We start from the raw sequence: 13,255 nt of genomic DNA, 5'->3' as shown, positions 1-13,255 counted from the left end.
TGAACCTTCTTTTACCATCTTTGACAGAGAAACTAACAATTTTCAGGTTCAAAAGGGTCAACAGAACTTGGGATTCCCAGCCAGTCTCCCATGCTTGTACTTGCCAAGCCTTAAGCTGCATTGTTGCTGCGATCTGACGAGAGCAGGCACATTCAGCTTAGAATGGCCGTTGACAGCAGCTGTTCAGTTTGAACCTTCTTTTACTATCTCATAGAGAAACTATCACAATTTTCAGGTTCAAAAAGGTCAACAGAACTTGGGATTCCCAGCCAGTCTCCCATGCTGGTACTTGCCAAGTCTTAAGCTGCATTGCTGCTGCGATCTGACGAGAGCAGGCACATTCAGCTTAGAATGGCCGTTGACAGCAGCTGTTCAGTTTGAACCTTCTTTTACTATCTCATAGAGAAACTAACACAATTTTCAGGTTCAAAAAGGGCAACGGAACTTGGGATTCCCAGCCAGTCTCCCATGCTGGTACTTGCCAAGCCTTAAGCTGCATTGCTGCTGCGATCTGACGAGAGCAGGCACATTCAGCTTAGAATGGCCGTTGACAGCAGCTGTTCAATTTGAACCTTCTTTTACCATCTTTGACAGAGAAACTAACAATTTTCAGGTTCAAAAAGGTCAACAGAACTTGGGATTCCCAGCCAGTCTCCCATGCTGGTACTTGCCAAGCCTTAAGCTGCATTGCTGCTGCGATCTGACGAGAGCAGGCACATTCAGCTTAGAATGGCCGTTGACAGCAGCTCTTCAGTTTGAACCTTCTTTTACTATCTCATAGAGAAACTAACACAATTTTCAGGTTCAAAAAGGTCAACGGAACTTGGGATTCGCAGCCAGTCTCCCATGCTGGTACTTGCCAAGCCTTAAGCCACATCGCTGCTGTGATCCGACAAGAGCACGCACATTCAGCTTAGAATGGCCGTTGACAGCAGCTGTACAATTTGAACCTTCTTTTACTATCTCATAGAGAAACTAACACAATTTTCAGGTTCAAAAAGGTCAACGGAACTTGGGATTCCCAGCCAGTCTCCCATGCTGGTACTTGCCAAGCCTTAAGCTGCATTGCTGCTGCGATCTGACGAGAGCAGGCACATTCAGCTTAGAATGGCTGTTGACAGCAGCTGTTCAATTTGAACCTTCTTTTACCATCTTTGACAGAGAAACTAACAATTTTCAGGTTCAAAAGGGTCAACAGAACTTGGGATTCCCAGCCAGTCTCCCATGCTTGTACTTGCCAAGCCTTAAGCTGCATTGTTGCTGCGATCTGACGAGAGCAGGCACATTAAGCTTAGAATGGCCGTTGACAGCAGCTGTTCAGTTTGAACCTTCTTTTACTATCTCATAGAGAAACTATCACAATTTTCAGGTTCAAAAAGGTCAACAGAACTTGGGATTCCCAGCCAGTCTCCCATGCTGGTACTTGCCAAGTCTTAAGCTGCATTGCTGCTGCGATCTGACGAGAGCAGGCACATTCAGCTTAGAATGGCCGTTGACAGCAGCTGTTCAGTTTGAACCTTCTTTTACTATCTCATAGAGAAACTAACCCAATTTTCAGGTTCAAAAAGGTCAACGGAACTTGGGATTCCCAGCCAGTCTCCCATGCTGGTACTTGCCAAGCCTTAAGCTGCATTGATGCTGCGATCTGACGAGAGCAGGCACATTCAGCTTAGAATGGCCGTTGACAGCAGCTGTTCAGTTTGAACCTTCTTTTACTATCTCATAGAGAAACTAACACAATTTTCAGGTTCAAAAAGGACAACGGAACTTGGGATTCCCAGCCAGTCTCCCATGCTGGCACTTGCCAAGCCTTAAGCTGCATTGCTGCTGCGATCTGACAAGAGCAGGCACATTCAGCTTAGAATGGTCGTTGACAGCAGCTGTTCAGTTTGAACCTTCTTTTACTATCTCATAGAGAAACTAACACAATTTTCAGGTTCAAAAAGGTCAACGGAACTTGGGATTCCCAGCCAGTCTCCCATGCTGGTACTTGCCAAGCCTTAAGCTGCATTGCTGCTGCGATCTGACGAGAGCAGGCACATTCAGCTTAGAATGGCCGTTGACAGCAGCTGTTCAGTTTGAACCTTCTTTTACCATCTTTGACAGAGAAACTAACAATTTTCAGGTTCAAAAAGGTCAACGGAACTTGGGATTCCCAGCCAGTCTCCCATGCTGGTACTTGCCAAGCCTTAAGCTGCATTGCTGCTGCGATCTGACGAGAGCAGGCACATTCAGCTTAGAATGGCCGTTGACAGCAGCTGTTCAATTTGAACCTTCTTTTACCATCTTTGACAGAGAAACTAACAATTTTCAGGTTCAAAAAGGTCAACGGAACTTGGGATTCCCAGCCAGTCTCCCATGCTTGTACTTGCCAAGCCTTAAGCTGCATTGTTGCTGCGATCTGACGAGAGCAGGCACATTCAGCTTAGAATGGCCGTTGACAGCAGCTGTTCAGTTTGAACCTTCTTTTACTGTCTCATAGAGAAACTAACACAATTTTCAGGTTCAAAAAGGTCAACAGAACTTGGGATTCCCAGCCAGTCTCCCATGCTGGTACTTGCCAAGCCTTAAGCTGCATTGCTGCTGCGATCTGACGAGAGCAGGCACATTCAGCTTAGAATGGCCGTTGACAGCAGCTGTTCAGTTTGAACCTTCTTTTACTATCTCATAGAGAAACTAACACAATTTTCAGGTTCAAAAAGGTCAACGGAACTTGGGATTCGCAGCCAGTCTCCCATGCTGGTACTTGCCAAGCCTTAAGCCACATCGCTGCTGTGATCCGACAAGAGCACGCACATTCAGCTTAGAATGGCCGTTGACAGCAGCTGTACAATTTGAACCTTCTTTTACTATCTCATAGAGAAACTAACACAATTTTCAGGTTCAAAAAGGTCAACGGAACTTGGTATTCCCAGCCAATCTCCCATGCTGGTACTTGCCAAGCCTTAAGCTGCATTGCTGCTGCGATCTGACGAGAGCAGGCACATTCAGCTTAGAATGGCCGTTGATAGCAGCTGTTCAATTTGAACCTTCTTTTACTATCTCATAGAGAAACTAACACAATTTTCAGGTTCAAAAAGGTCAACAGATCTTGGGATTCCCAGCCAGTCTCCCATGCTGGTACTTGCCAAGCCTTAAGCTGCATTGCTGCTGCGATCTGACGAGAGCAGGCACATTCAGCTTAGAATGGCCGTTGACAGCAGCTGTTCAATTTGAACCTTCTTTTACCATCTTTGACAGAGAAACTAACAATTTTCAGGTTCAAAAAGGTCAACGGAACTTGGGATTCCCAGCCAGTCTCCCATGCTGGTACTTGCCAAGCCTTAAGCTGCATTGCTGCTGCGATCTGACGAGAGCAGGCACATTCAGCTTAGAATGGCCGTTGACAGCAGCTGTTCAATTTGAACCTTCTTTTACTATCTCATAGAGAAACTAACACAATTTTCAGGTTCAAAAAGGTCAACGGAACTTGGGATTCCCAGCCAGTCTCCCATGCTGGTACTTGCCAAGCCTTAAGCTGCATTGCTGCTGCGATCTGACGAGAGCAGGCACATTCAGCTTAGAATGGCCGTTGACAGCAGCTGTTCAATTTGAACCTTCTTTTACTATCTCATAGAGAAACTAACACAATTTTCAGGTTCAAAAAGGTCAACGGAACTTGGGATTCCCAGCCAGTCTCCCATGCTGGTACTTGCCAAGCCTTAAGCTGCATTGCTGCTGCGATCTGACGAGAGCAGGCACATTCAGCTTAGAATGGCCGTTGACAGCAGCTGTTCAATTTGAACCTTCTTTTACCATCTTTGACAGAGAAACTAACAATTTTCAGGTTCAAAAAGGTCAACAGAACTTGGGATTCCCAGCCAGTCTCCCATGCTTGTACTTGCCAAGCCTTAAGCTGCATTGTTGCTGCGATCTGACGAGAGCAGGCACATTCAGCTTAGAATGGCCGTTGACAGCAGCTGTTCAGTTTGAACCTTCTTTTACTATCTCATAGAGAAACTAACACAATTTTCAGGTTCAAAAAGGTCAACAGAACTTGGGATTCCCAGCCAGTCTCCCATGCTGGTACTTGCCAAGCCTTAAGCTGCATTGCTGCTGCGATCTGACGAGAGCAGGCACATTCAGCTTAGAATGGCCGTTGACAGCAGCTGTTCAGTTTGAACCTTCTTTTACTATCTCATAGAGAAACTAACACAATTTTCAGGTTCAAAAAGGTCAACGGAACTTGGGATTCGCAGCCAGTCTCCCATGCTGGTACTTGCCAAGCCTTAAGCCGCATCGCTGCTGTGATCCGACAAGAGCACGCACATTCAGCTTAGAATGGCCGTTGACAGCAGCTGTACAATTTGAACCTTCTTTTACTATCTCATAGAGAAACTAACACAATTTTCAGGTTCAAAAAGGTCAACGGAACTTGGGATTCCCAGCCAGTCTCCCATGCTGGTACTTGCCAAGCCTTAAGCTGCATTGCTGCTGCGATCTGACGAGAGCAGGCACATTCAGCTTAGAATGGCCGTTGACAGCAGCTGTTCAATTTGAACCTTCTTTTACCATCTTTGACAGAGAAACTAACAATTTTCAGGTTCAAAAGGGTCAACAGAACTTGGGATTCCCAGCCAGTCTCCCATGCTTGTACTTGCCAAGCCTTAAGCTGCATTGTTGCTGCGATCTGACGAGAGCAGGCACATTCAGCTTAGAATGGCCGTTGACAGCAGCTGTTCAGTTTGAACCTTCTTTTACTATCTCATAGAGAAACTATCACAATTTTCAGGTTCAAAAAGGTCAACAGAACTTGGGATTCCCAGCCAGTCTCCCATGCTGGTACTTGCCAAGTCTTAAGCTGCATTGCTGCTGCGATCTGACGAGAGCAGGCACATTCAGCTTAGAATGGCCATTGACAGCAGCTGTTCAGTTTGAACCTTCTTTTACTATCTCATAGAGAAACTAACACAATTTTCAGGTTCAAAAAGGTCAACGGAACTTGGGATTCCCAGCCAGTCTCCCATGCTGGTACTTGCCAAGCCTTAAGCTGCATTGCTGCTGCGATCTGACGAGAGCAGGCACATTCAGCTTAGAATGGCCGTTGACAGCAGCTGTTCAATTTGAACCTTCTTTTACCATCTTTGACAGAGAAACTAACAATTTTCAGGTTCAAAAGGGTCAACAGAACTTGGGATTCCCAGCCAGTCTCCCATGCTTGTACTTGCCAAGCCTTAAGCTGCATTGTTGCTGCGATCTGACGAGAGCAGGCACATTCAGCTTAGAATGGCCGTTGACAGCAGCTGTTCAGTTTGAACCTTCTTTTACTATCTCATAGAGAAACTAACACAATTTTCAGGTTCAAAAAGGTCAACGGAACTTGGGATTTGCAGCCAGTCTCCCATGCTGGTACTTGCCAAGCCTTAAGCCGCATCGCTGCTGTGATCCGACAAGAGCACGCACATTCAGCTTAGAATGGCCGTTGACAGCAGCTGTACAATTTGAACCTTCTTTTACTATCTCATAGAGAAACTAACACAATTTTCAGGTTCAAAAAGGTCAACGGAACTTGGGATTCCCAGCCAGTCTCCCATGCTGGTACTTGCCAAGCCTTAAGCTGCATTGCTGCTGCGATCTGACGAGAGCAGGCACATTCAGCTTAGAATGGCCGTTGACAGCAGCTGTTCAATTTGAACCTTCTTTTACCATCTTTGACAGAGAAACTAACAATTTTCAGGTTCAAAAGGGTCAACAGAACTTGGGATTCCCAGCCAGTCTCCCATGCTTGTACTTGCCAAGCCTTAAGCTGCATTGTTGCTGCGATCTGACGAGAGCAGGCACATTCAGCTTAGAATGGCCGTTGACAGCAGCTGTTCAGTTTGAACCTTCTTTTACTATCTCATAGAGAAACTATCACAATTTTCAGGTTCAAAAAGGTCAACAGAACTTGGGATTCCCAGCCAGTCTCCCATGCTGGTACTTGCCAAGTCTTAAGCTGCATTGCTGCTGCGATCTGACGAGAGCAGGCACATTCAGCTTAGAATGGCCGTTGACAGCAGCTGTTCAGTTTGAACCTTCTTTTACTATCTCATAGAGAAACTAACACAATTTTCAGGTTCAAAAAGGTCAACGGAACTTGGGATTCCCAGCCAGTCTCCCATGCTGGTACTTGCCAAGCCTTAAGCTGCATTGCTGCTGCGATCTGACGAGAGCAGGCACATTCAGCTTAGAATGGCCGTTGACAGCAGCTGTTCAATTTGAACCTTCTTTTACCATCTTTGACAGAGAAACTAACAATTTTCAGGTTCAAAAGGGTCAACAGAACTTGGGATTCCCAGCCAGTCTCCCATGCTTGTACTTGCCAAGCCTTAAGCTGCATTGTTGCTGCGATCTGACGAGAGCAGGCACATTCAGCTTAGAATGGCCGTTGACAGCAGCTGTTCAGTTTGAACCTTCTTTTACTATCTCATAGAGAAACTATCACAATTTTCAGGTTCAAAAAGGTCAACAGAACTTGGGATTCCCAGCCAGTCTCCCATGCTGGTACTTGCCAAGTCTTAAGCTGCATTGCTGCTGCGATCTGACGAGAGCAGGCACATTCAGCTTAGAATGGCCGTTGACAGCAGCTGTTCAGTTTGAACCTTCTTTTACTATCTCATAGAGAAACTAACACAATTTTCAGGTTCAAAAAGGTCAACGGAACTTGGGATTCCCAGCCAGTCTCCCATGCTGGTACTTGCCAAGCCTTAAGCTGCATTGCTGCTGCGATCTGACGAGAGCAGGCACATTCAGCTTAGAATGGCCGTTGACAGCAGCTGTTCAATTTGAACCTTCTTTTACCATCTTTGACAGAGAAACTAACAATTTTCAGGTTCAAAAGGGTCAACAGAACTTGGGATTCCCAGCCAGTCTCCCATGCTTGTACTTGCCAAGCCTTAAGCTGCATTGTTGCTGCGATCTGACGAGAGCAGGCACATTCAGCTTAGAATGGCCGTTGACAGCAGCTGTACAATTTGAACCTTCTTTTACTATCTCATAGAGAAACTAACACAATTTTCAGGTTCAAAAAGGTCAACAGAACTTGGGATTCCCAGCCAGTCTCCCATGCTGGTACTTGCCAAGCCTTAAGCTGCATTGCTGCTGCGATCTGACGAGAGCAGGCACATTCAGCTTAGAATGGCCGTTGACAGCAGCTGTTCAATTTGAACCTTCTTTTACCATCTTTGACAGAGAAACTAACAATTTTCAGGTTCAAAAGGGTCAACAGAACTTGGGATTCCCAGCCAGTCTCCCATGCTTGTACTTGCCAAGCCTTAAGCTGCATTGTTGCTGCGATCTGACGAGAGCAGGCACATTCAGCTTAGAATGGCCGTTGACAGCAGCTGTTCAGTTTGAACCTTCTTTTACTATCTCATAGAGAAACTATCACAATTTTCAGGTTCAAAAAGGTCAACAGAACTTGGGATTCCCAGCCAGTCTCCCATGCTGGTACTTGCCAAGTCTTAAGCTGCATTGCTGCTGCGATCTGACGAGAGCAGGCACATTCAGCTTAGAATGGCCGTTGACAGCAGCTGTTCAGTTTGAACCTTCTTTTACTATCTCATAGAGAAACTAACACAATTTTCAGGTTCAAAAAGGTCAACGGAACTTGGGATTCCCAGCCAGTCTCCCATGCTGGTACTTGCCAAGCCTTAAGCTGCATTGCTGCTGCGATCTGACGAGAGCAGGCACATTCAGCTTAGAATGGCCGTTGACAGCAGCTGTTCAATTTGAACCTTCTTTTACCATCTTTGACAGAGAAACTAACAATTTTCAGGTTCAAAAAGGTCAACAGAACTTGGGATTCCCAGCCAGTCTCCCATGCTGGTACTTGCCAAGCCTTAAGCTGCATTGCTGCTGCGATCTGACGAGAGCAGGCACATTCAGCTTAGAATGGCCGTTGACAGCAGCTCTTCAGTTTGAACCTTCTTTTACTATCTCATAGAGAAACTAACACAATTTTCAGGTTCAAAAAGGTCAACGGAACTTGGGATTCGCAGCCAGTCTCCCATGCTGGTACTTGCCAAGCCTTAAGCCACATCGCTGCTGTGATCCGACAAGAGCACGCACATTCAGCTTAGAATGGCCGTTGACAGCAGCTGTACAATTTGAACCTTCTTTTACTATCTCATAGAGAAACTAACACAATTTTCAGGTTCAAAAAGGTCAACGGAACTTGGGATTCCCAGCCAGTCTCCCATGCTGGTACTTGCCAAGCCTTAAGCTGCATTGCTGCTGCGATCTGACGAGAGCAGGCACATTCAGCTTAGAATGGCCGTTGACAGCAGCTGTTCAATTTGAACCTTCTTTTACCATCTTTGACAGAGAAACTAACAATTTTCAGGTTCAAAAAGGTTAACGGAACTTGGGATTCCCAGCCAGTCTCCCATGCTGGTACTTGCCAAGCCTTAAGCTGCATTGCTGCTGCGATCTGACGAGAGCAGGCACATTCAGCTTAGAATGGCCGTTGACAGGAGCTGTTCAATTTGAACCTTCTTTTACTATCTCATAGAGAAACTAACACAATTTTCAGGTTCAAAAAGGTCAACGGAACTTGGGATTCCCAGCCAGTCTCCCATGCTGGTACTTGCCAAGCCTTAAGCTGCATTGCTGCTGCGATCTGACGAGAGCAGGCACATTCAGCTTAGAATGGCCGTTGACAGCAGCTGTTCAATTTGAACCTTCTTTTACTATCTCATAGAGAAACTAACACAATTTTCAGGTTCAAAAAGGTCAACGGAACTTGGGATTCCCAGCCAGTCTCCCATGCTGGTACTTGCCAAGCCTTAAGCTGCATTGCTGCTGCGATCTGACGAGAGCAGGCACATTCAGCTTAGAATGGCCGTTGACAGCAGCTGTTCAATTTGAACCTTCTTTTACTATCTCATAGAGAAACTAACACAATTTTCAGGTTCAAAAAGGTCAACGGAACTTGGGATTCCCAGCCAGTCTCCCATGCTGGTACTTGCCAAGCCTTAAGCTGCATTGCTGCTGCGATCTGACGAGAGCAGGCACATTCAGCTTAGAATGGCCATTGACAGCAGCTGTTCAATTTGAACCTTCTTTTACTATCTCATAGAGAAACTAACACAATTTTCAGGTTCAAAAAGGTCAACGGAACTTGGGATTCCCAGCCAGTCTCCCATGCTGGTACTTGCCAAGCCTTAAGCTGCATTGCTGCTGCGATCTGACGAGAGCAGGCACATTCAGCTTAGAATGGCCGTTGATAGCAGCTGTTCAATTTGAACCTTCTTTTACTATCTCATAGAGAAACTAACACAATTTTCAGGTTCAAAAAGGTCAACAGAACTTGGGATTCCCAGCCAGCCTCCCATGCTGGTACTTGCCAAGCCTTAAGCTGCATTGCTGCTGCGATCTGACGAGAGCAGGCACATTCAGCTTAGAATGGCCGTTGACAGCAGCTGTTCAATTTGAACCTTCTTTTACTATCTCATAGAGAAACTAACACAATTTTCAGGTTCAAAAAGGTCAACGGAACTTGGGATTCCCAGCCAGTCTCCCATGCTGGTACTTGCCAAGCCTTAAGCTGCATTGCTGCTGCGATCTGACAAGAGCAGGCACATTCAGCTTAGAATGGCCGTTGACAGCAGCTGTTCAATTTGAACCTTCTTTTACTATCTCATAGAGAAACTAACACAATTTTCAGGTTCAAAAATGTCAACAGAACTTGGGATTCCCAGCCAGTCACCCATGCTGGTACTTGCCAAGCCTTAAGCTGCATTGCTGCTGCGATCTGACGAGAGCAGGCACATTCAGCTTAGAATGGCCGTTGACAGCAGCTGTTCAATTTGAACCTTCTTTTACCATCTTTGACAGAGAAACTAACAATTTTCAGGTTCAAAAAGGTCAACGGAACTTGGGATTCCCAGCCAGTCTCCCATGCTGGTACTTGCCAAGCCTTAAGCTGCATTGCTGCTGCGATCTGACGAGAGCAGGCACATTCAGCTTAGAATGGCCGTTGACAGCAGCTGTTCAATTTGAACCTTCTTTTACTATCTCATAGAGAAACTAACACAATTTTCAGGTTCAAAAAGGTCAACGGAACTTGGGATTCCCAGCCACTCTCCCATGCTGGTACTTGCCAAGCCTTAAGCTGCTGCGATCTGACGAGAGCAGGCACATTCAGCTTAGAATGGTCGTTGACAGCAGCTGTTCAATTTGAACCTTCTTTTACTATCTCATAGAGAAACTAACACAATTTTCAGGTTCAAAAAGGTCAACGGAACTTGGGATTCCCAGCCAGTCTCCCATGCTGGTACTTGCCAAGCCTTAAGCTGCATTGCTGCTGCGATCTGACGAGAGCAGGCACATTCAGCTTAGAATGGCCGTTGACAGCAGCTGTTCAATTTGAACCTTCTTTTACTATCTCATAGAGAAACTAACACAATTTTCAGGTTCAAAAAGGTCAACGGAACTTGGGATTCCCAGCCAGTCTCCCATGCTGGTACTTGCCAAGCCTTAAGCTGCATTGCTGCTGCGATCTGACGAGAGCAGGCACATTCAGCTTAGAATGGCCGTTGATAGCAGCTGTTCAATTTGAACCTTCTTTTACTATCTCATAGAGAAACTAACACAATTTTCAGGTTCAAAAAGGTCAACAGAACTTGGGATTCCCAGCCAGCCTCCCATGCTGGTACTTGCCAAGCCTTAAGCTGCATTGCTGCTGCGATCTGACGAGAGCAGGCACATTCAGCTTAGAATGGCCGTTGACAGCAGCTGTTCAATTTGAACCTTCTTTTACTATCTCATAGAGAAACTAACACAATTTTCAGGTTCAAAAAGGTCAACGGAACTTGGGATTCCCAGCCAGTCTCCCATGCTGGTACTTGCCAAGCCTTAAGCTGCATTGCTGCTGCGATCTGACAAGAGCAGGCACATTCAGCTTAGAATGGCCGTTGACAGCAGCTGTTCAATTTGAACCTTCTTTTACTATCTCATAGAGAAACTAACACAATTTTCAGGTTCAAAAATGTCAACAGAACTTGGGATTCCCAGCCAGTCACCCATGCTGGTACTTGCCAAGCCTTAAGCTGCATTGCTGCTGCGATCTGACGAGAGCAGGCACATTCAGCTTAGAATGGCCGTTGACAGCAGCTGTTCAATTTGAACCTTCTTTTACCATCTTTGACAGAGAAACTAACAATTTTCAGGTTCAAAAAGGTCAACGGAACTTGGGATTCCCAGCCAGTCTCCCATGCTGGTACTTGCCAAGCCTTAAGCTGCATTGCTGCTGCGATCTGACGAGAGCAGGCACATTCAGCTTAGAATGGCCGTTGACAGCAGCTGTTCAATTTGAACCTTCTTTTACTATCTCATAGAGAAACTAACACAATTTTCAGGTTCAAAAAGGTCAACGGAACTTGGGATTCCCAGCCACTCTCCCATGCTGGTACTTGCCAAGCCTTAAGCTGCTGCGATCTGACGAGAGCAGGCACATTCAGCTTAGAATGGTCGTTGACAGCAGCTGTTCAATTTGAACCTTCTTTTACTATCTCATAGAGAAACTAACACAATTTTCAGGTTCAAAAAGGTCAACGGAACTTGGGATTCCCAGCCAGTCTCCCATGCTGGTACTTGCCAAGCCTTAAGCTGCATTGCTGCTGCGATCTGACGAGAGCAGGCACATTCAGCTTAGAATGGCCGTTGACAGCAGCTGTTCAATTTGAACCTTCTTTTACTATCTCATAGAGAAACTAACACAATTTTCAGGTTCAAAAAGGTCAACGGAACTTGGGATTCCCAGCCAGTCTCCCATGCTGGTACTTGCCAAGCCTTAAGCTGCTGCGATCTGACGAGAGCAGGCACATTCAGCTTAGAATGGCCGTTGACAGCAGCTGTTCAATTTGAACCTTCTTTTACTATCTCATAGAGAAACTAACACAATTTTCAGGTTCAAAAAGGTCAACAGAACTTGGGATTCCCAGCCAGTCTCCCATGCTGGTACTTGCCAAGCCTTAAGCTGCATTGCTGCTGCGATCTGACGAGAGCAGGCACATTCAGCTTAGAATGGCTGTTGACAGCAGCTGTTCAATTTGAACCTTCTTTTACTATCTCATAGAGAAACTAACACAATTTTCAGGTTCAAAAAGGTCAACGGAACTTGGGATTCCCAGCCAGTCTCCCATGCTGGTACTTGCCAAGCCTTAAGCTGCATTGATGCTGCGATCTGACGAGAGCAGGCACATTCAGCTTAGAATGGCCGTTGACAGCAGCTGTTCAGTTTGAACCTTCTTTTACTGTCTCATAGAGAAACTAACACAATTTTCAGGTTCAAAAAGGTCAACGGAACTTGGGATTCCCAGCCAGTCTCCCATGCTGGTACTTGCCAAGCCTTAAGCTGCATTGCTGCTGCGATCTGAGGAGAGCAGGCACATTCAGCTTAGAATGGCCGTTGACAGCAGCTGTTCAGTTTGAACCTTCTTTTACTATCTCATAGAGAAACTAACACAATTTTCAGGTTCAAAAAGGTCAACGGAACTTGGGATTCCCAGCCAGTCTCCCATGCTGGTACTTGCCAAGCCTTAAGCTGCATTGCTGCTGCGATCTGACGAGAGCAGGCACATTCAGCTTAGAATGGCCGTTGACAGCAGCTGTTCAATTTGAACCTTCTTTTACCATCTTTGACAGAGAAACTAACAATTTTCAGGTTCAAAAAGGTCAACAGAACTTGGGATTCCCAGCCAGTCTCCCATGCTGGTACTTGCCAAGCCTTAAGCTGCATTGCTGCTGCGATCTGACGAGAGCAGGCACATTCAGCTTAGAATGGCCGTTGACAGCAGCTCTTCAGTTTGAACCTTCTTTTACTATCTCATAGAGAAACTAACACAATTTTCAGGTTCAAAAAGGTCAACGGAACTTGGGATTCGCAGCCAGTCTCCCATGCTGGTACTTGCCAAGCCTTAAGCCACATCGCTGCTGTGATCCGACAAGAGCACGCACATTCAGCTTAGAATGGCCGTTGACAGCAGCTGTACAATTTGAACCTTCTTTTACTATCTCATAGAGAAACTAACACAATTTTCAGGTTCAAAAAGGTCAACGGAACTTGGGATTCCCAGCCAGTCTCCCATGCTGGTACTTGCCAAGCCTTAAGCTGCATTGCTGCTGCGATCTGACGAGAGCAGGCACATTCAGCTTAGAATGGCTGTTGACAGCAGCTGTTCAATTTGAACCTTCTTTTACCATCTTTGACAGAGAAACTAACAATTTTCAGGTT

General features: G+C 45.9%; 60 pseudogenes; all 60 read right to left on the bottom strand.

Moving 5' to 3' along the window:
* Positions 1 to 55: 55 nt before the first annotated feature.
* LOC140087197 (5S ribosomal RNA) lies at positions 56 to 174 on the bottom strand (annotated as a pseudogene).
* A 70-nt stretch (positions 175 to 244) lies between these two features.
* Positions 245 to 363, bottom strand: LOC140085571 (5S ribosomal RNA; annotated as a pseudogene).
* A 70-nt stretch (positions 364 to 433) lies between these two features.
* LOC140084764 (5S ribosomal RNA) lies at positions 434 to 552 on the bottom strand (annotated as a pseudogene).
* Positions 553 to 622: 70 nt separating this feature from the next.
* Positions 623 to 741, bottom strand: LOC140081422 (5S ribosomal RNA; annotated as a pseudogene).
* A 259-nt stretch (positions 742 to 1,000) lies between these two features.
* On the bottom strand, positions 1,001 to 1,119 carry LOC140090167 (5S ribosomal RNA; annotated as a pseudogene).
* A 70-nt stretch (positions 1,120 to 1,189) lies between these two features.
* LOC140093107 (5S ribosomal RNA) lies at positions 1,190 to 1,308 on the bottom strand (annotated as a pseudogene).
* Positions 1,309 to 1,378: 70 nt separating this feature from the next.
* LOC140085570 (5S ribosomal RNA) lies at positions 1,379 to 1,497 on the bottom strand (annotated as a pseudogene).
* A 70-nt stretch (positions 1,498 to 1,567) lies between these two features.
* On the bottom strand, positions 1,568 to 1,686 carry LOC140084559 (5S ribosomal RNA; annotated as a pseudogene).
* Positions 1,687 to 1,945: 259 nt separating this feature from the next.
* LOC140102202 (5S ribosomal RNA) lies at positions 1,946 to 2,064 on the bottom strand (annotated as a pseudogene).
* Positions 2,065 to 2,134: 70 nt separating this feature from the next.
* Positions 2,135 to 2,253, bottom strand: LOC140102199 (5S ribosomal RNA; annotated as a pseudogene).
* Positions 2,254 to 2,323: 70 nt separating this feature from the next.
* Positions 2,324 to 2,442, bottom strand: LOC140085272 (5S ribosomal RNA; annotated as a pseudogene).
* A 70-nt stretch (positions 2,443 to 2,512) lies between these two features.
* On the bottom strand, positions 2,513 to 2,631 carry LOC140081421 (5S ribosomal RNA; annotated as a pseudogene).
* A 259-nt stretch (positions 2,632 to 2,890) lies between these two features.
* LOC140091604 (5S ribosomal RNA) lies at positions 2,891 to 3,009 on the bottom strand (annotated as a pseudogene).
* A 70-nt stretch (positions 3,010 to 3,079) lies between these two features.
* Positions 3,080 to 3,198, bottom strand: LOC140087504 (5S ribosomal RNA; annotated as a pseudogene).
* Positions 3,199 to 3,268: 70 nt separating this feature from the next.
* On the bottom strand, positions 3,269 to 3,387 carry LOC140102198 (5S ribosomal RNA; annotated as a pseudogene).
* A 70-nt stretch (positions 3,388 to 3,457) lies between these two features.
* On the bottom strand, positions 3,458 to 3,576 carry LOC140102197 (5S ribosomal RNA; annotated as a pseudogene).
* A 70-nt stretch (positions 3,577 to 3,646) lies between these two features.
* On the bottom strand, positions 3,647 to 3,765 carry LOC140102196 (5S ribosomal RNA; annotated as a pseudogene).
* Positions 3,766 to 3,835: 70 nt separating this feature from the next.
* Positions 3,836 to 3,954, bottom strand: LOC140087196 (5S ribosomal RNA; annotated as a pseudogene).
* A 70-nt stretch (positions 3,955 to 4,024) lies between these two features.
* Positions 4,025 to 4,143, bottom strand: LOC140081420 (5S ribosomal RNA; annotated as a pseudogene).
* A 259-nt stretch (positions 4,144 to 4,402) lies between these two features.
* Positions 4,403 to 4,521, bottom strand: LOC140102195 (5S ribosomal RNA; annotated as a pseudogene).
* A 70-nt stretch (positions 4,522 to 4,591) lies between these two features.
* LOC140087194 (5S ribosomal RNA) lies at positions 4,592 to 4,710 on the bottom strand (annotated as a pseudogene).
* A 70-nt stretch (positions 4,711 to 4,780) lies between these two features.
* On the bottom strand, positions 4,781 to 4,899 carry LOC140090357 (5S ribosomal RNA; annotated as a pseudogene).
* Positions 4,900 to 4,969: 70 nt separating this feature from the next.
* LOC140102194 (5S ribosomal RNA) lies at positions 4,970 to 5,088 on the bottom strand (annotated as a pseudogene).
* A 70-nt stretch (positions 5,089 to 5,158) lies between these two features.
* LOC140087193 (5S ribosomal RNA) lies at positions 5,159 to 5,277 on the bottom strand (annotated as a pseudogene).
* A 259-nt stretch (positions 5,278 to 5,536) lies between these two features.
* On the bottom strand, positions 5,537 to 5,655 carry LOC140102193 (5S ribosomal RNA; annotated as a pseudogene).
* Positions 5,656 to 5,725: 70 nt separating this feature from the next.
* LOC140087192 (5S ribosomal RNA) lies at positions 5,726 to 5,844 on the bottom strand (annotated as a pseudogene).
* Positions 5,845 to 5,914: 70 nt separating this feature from the next.
* LOC140085569 (5S ribosomal RNA) lies at positions 5,915 to 6,033 on the bottom strand (annotated as a pseudogene).
* Positions 6,034 to 6,103: 70 nt separating this feature from the next.
* LOC140102192 (5S ribosomal RNA) lies at positions 6,104 to 6,222 on the bottom strand (annotated as a pseudogene).
* A 70-nt stretch (positions 6,223 to 6,292) lies between these two features.
* Positions 6,293 to 6,411, bottom strand: LOC140087191 (5S ribosomal RNA; annotated as a pseudogene).
* Positions 6,412 to 6,481: 70 nt separating this feature from the next.
* LOC140085568 (5S ribosomal RNA) lies at positions 6,482 to 6,600 on the bottom strand (annotated as a pseudogene).
* A 70-nt stretch (positions 6,601 to 6,670) lies between these two features.
* On the bottom strand, positions 6,671 to 6,789 carry LOC140102190 (5S ribosomal RNA; annotated as a pseudogene).
* Positions 6,790 to 6,859: 70 nt separating this feature from the next.
* LOC140087190 (5S ribosomal RNA) lies at positions 6,860 to 6,978 on the bottom strand (annotated as a pseudogene).
* Positions 6,979 to 7,048: 70 nt separating this feature from the next.
* On the bottom strand, positions 7,049 to 7,167 carry LOC140081417 (5S ribosomal RNA; annotated as a pseudogene).
* Positions 7,168 to 7,237: 70 nt separating this feature from the next.
* LOC140087188 (5S ribosomal RNA) lies at positions 7,238 to 7,356 on the bottom strand (annotated as a pseudogene).
* Positions 7,357 to 7,426: 70 nt separating this feature from the next.
* On the bottom strand, positions 7,427 to 7,545 carry LOC140085567 (5S ribosomal RNA; annotated as a pseudogene).
* A 70-nt stretch (positions 7,546 to 7,615) lies between these two features.
* On the bottom strand, positions 7,616 to 7,734 carry LOC140102188 (5S ribosomal RNA; annotated as a pseudogene).
* Positions 7,735 to 7,804: 70 nt separating this feature from the next.
* On the bottom strand, positions 7,805 to 7,923 carry LOC140081416 (5S ribosomal RNA; annotated as a pseudogene).
* Positions 7,924 to 8,182: 259 nt separating this feature from the next.
* LOC140102187 (5S ribosomal RNA) lies at positions 8,183 to 8,301 on the bottom strand (annotated as a pseudogene).
* A 70-nt stretch (positions 8,302 to 8,371) lies between these two features.
* LOC140086699 (5S ribosomal RNA) lies at positions 8,372 to 8,490 on the bottom strand (annotated as a pseudogene).
* A 70-nt stretch (positions 8,491 to 8,560) lies between these two features.
* On the bottom strand, positions 8,561 to 8,679 carry LOC140102186 (5S ribosomal RNA; annotated as a pseudogene).
* A 70-nt stretch (positions 8,680 to 8,749) lies between these two features.
* Positions 8,750 to 8,868, bottom strand: LOC140102185 (5S ribosomal RNA; annotated as a pseudogene).
* Positions 8,869 to 8,938: 70 nt separating this feature from the next.
* Positions 8,939 to 9,057, bottom strand: LOC140082881 (5S ribosomal RNA; annotated as a pseudogene).
* Positions 9,058 to 9,127: 70 nt separating this feature from the next.
* LOC140085103 (5S ribosomal RNA) lies at positions 9,128 to 9,246 on the bottom strand (annotated as a pseudogene).
* Positions 9,247 to 9,316: 70 nt separating this feature from the next.
* Positions 9,317 to 9,435, bottom strand: LOC140086492 (5S ribosomal RNA; annotated as a pseudogene).
* Positions 9,436 to 9,505: 70 nt separating this feature from the next.
* LOC140089058 (5S ribosomal RNA) lies at positions 9,506 to 9,624 on the bottom strand (annotated as a pseudogene).
* A 70-nt stretch (positions 9,625 to 9,694) lies between these two features.
* LOC140081981 (5S ribosomal RNA) lies at positions 9,695 to 9,813 on the bottom strand (annotated as a pseudogene).
* A 70-nt stretch (positions 9,814 to 9,883) lies between these two features.
* LOC140102184 (5S ribosomal RNA) lies at positions 9,884 to 10,002 on the bottom strand (annotated as a pseudogene).
* Positions 10,003 to 10,253: 251 nt separating this feature from the next.
* On the bottom strand, positions 10,254 to 10,372 carry LOC140102183 (5S ribosomal RNA; annotated as a pseudogene).
* Positions 10,373 to 10,442: 70 nt separating this feature from the next.
* Positions 10,443 to 10,561, bottom strand: LOC140085102 (5S ribosomal RNA; annotated as a pseudogene).
* Positions 10,562 to 10,631: 70 nt separating this feature from the next.
* Positions 10,632 to 10,750, bottom strand: LOC140086491 (5S ribosomal RNA; annotated as a pseudogene).
* Positions 10,751 to 10,820: 70 nt separating this feature from the next.
* Positions 10,821 to 10,939, bottom strand: LOC140089056 (5S ribosomal RNA; annotated as a pseudogene).
* A 70-nt stretch (positions 10,940 to 11,009) lies between these two features.
* Positions 11,010 to 11,128, bottom strand: LOC140081980 (5S ribosomal RNA; annotated as a pseudogene).
* A 70-nt stretch (positions 11,129 to 11,198) lies between these two features.
* LOC140102182 (5S ribosomal RNA) lies at positions 11,199 to 11,317 on the bottom strand (annotated as a pseudogene).
* A 251-nt stretch (positions 11,318 to 11,568) lies between these two features.
* On the bottom strand, positions 11,569 to 11,687 carry LOC140102181 (5S ribosomal RNA; annotated as a pseudogene).
* A 251-nt stretch (positions 11,688 to 11,938) lies between these two features.
* Positions 11,939 to 12,057, bottom strand: LOC140081962 (5S ribosomal RNA; annotated as a pseudogene).
* A 70-nt stretch (positions 12,058 to 12,127) lies between these two features.
* LOC140084558 (5S ribosomal RNA) lies at positions 12,128 to 12,246 on the bottom strand (annotated as a pseudogene).
* Positions 12,247 to 12,316: 70 nt separating this feature from the next.
* Positions 12,317 to 12,435, bottom strand: LOC140083989 (5S ribosomal RNA; annotated as a pseudogene).
* A 70-nt stretch (positions 12,436 to 12,505) lies between these two features.
* On the bottom strand, positions 12,506 to 12,624 carry LOC140102180 (5S ribosomal RNA; annotated as a pseudogene).
* A 70-nt stretch (positions 12,625 to 12,694) lies between these two features.
* LOC140081415 (5S ribosomal RNA) lies at positions 12,695 to 12,813 on the bottom strand (annotated as a pseudogene).
* Positions 12,814 to 13,072: 259 nt separating this feature from the next.
* On the bottom strand, positions 13,073 to 13,191 carry LOC140090166 (5S ribosomal RNA; annotated as a pseudogene).
* Positions 13,192 to 13,255: the final 64 nt, after the last annotated feature.

The sequence above is a fragment of the Engystomops pustulosus genome, chromosome 9 (assembly GCF_040894005.1).
Source record: "Engystomops pustulosus chromosome 9, aEngPut4.maternal, whole genome shotgun sequence".
Lineage (NCBI taxonomy): Eukaryota > Metazoa > Chordata > Amphibia > Anura > Leptodactylidae > Engystomops > Engystomops pustulosus.
The sequence above is the reverse complement of the archived record's forward strand: the minus strand, read 5'-3'. Positions and strand labels throughout refer to the sequence as shown.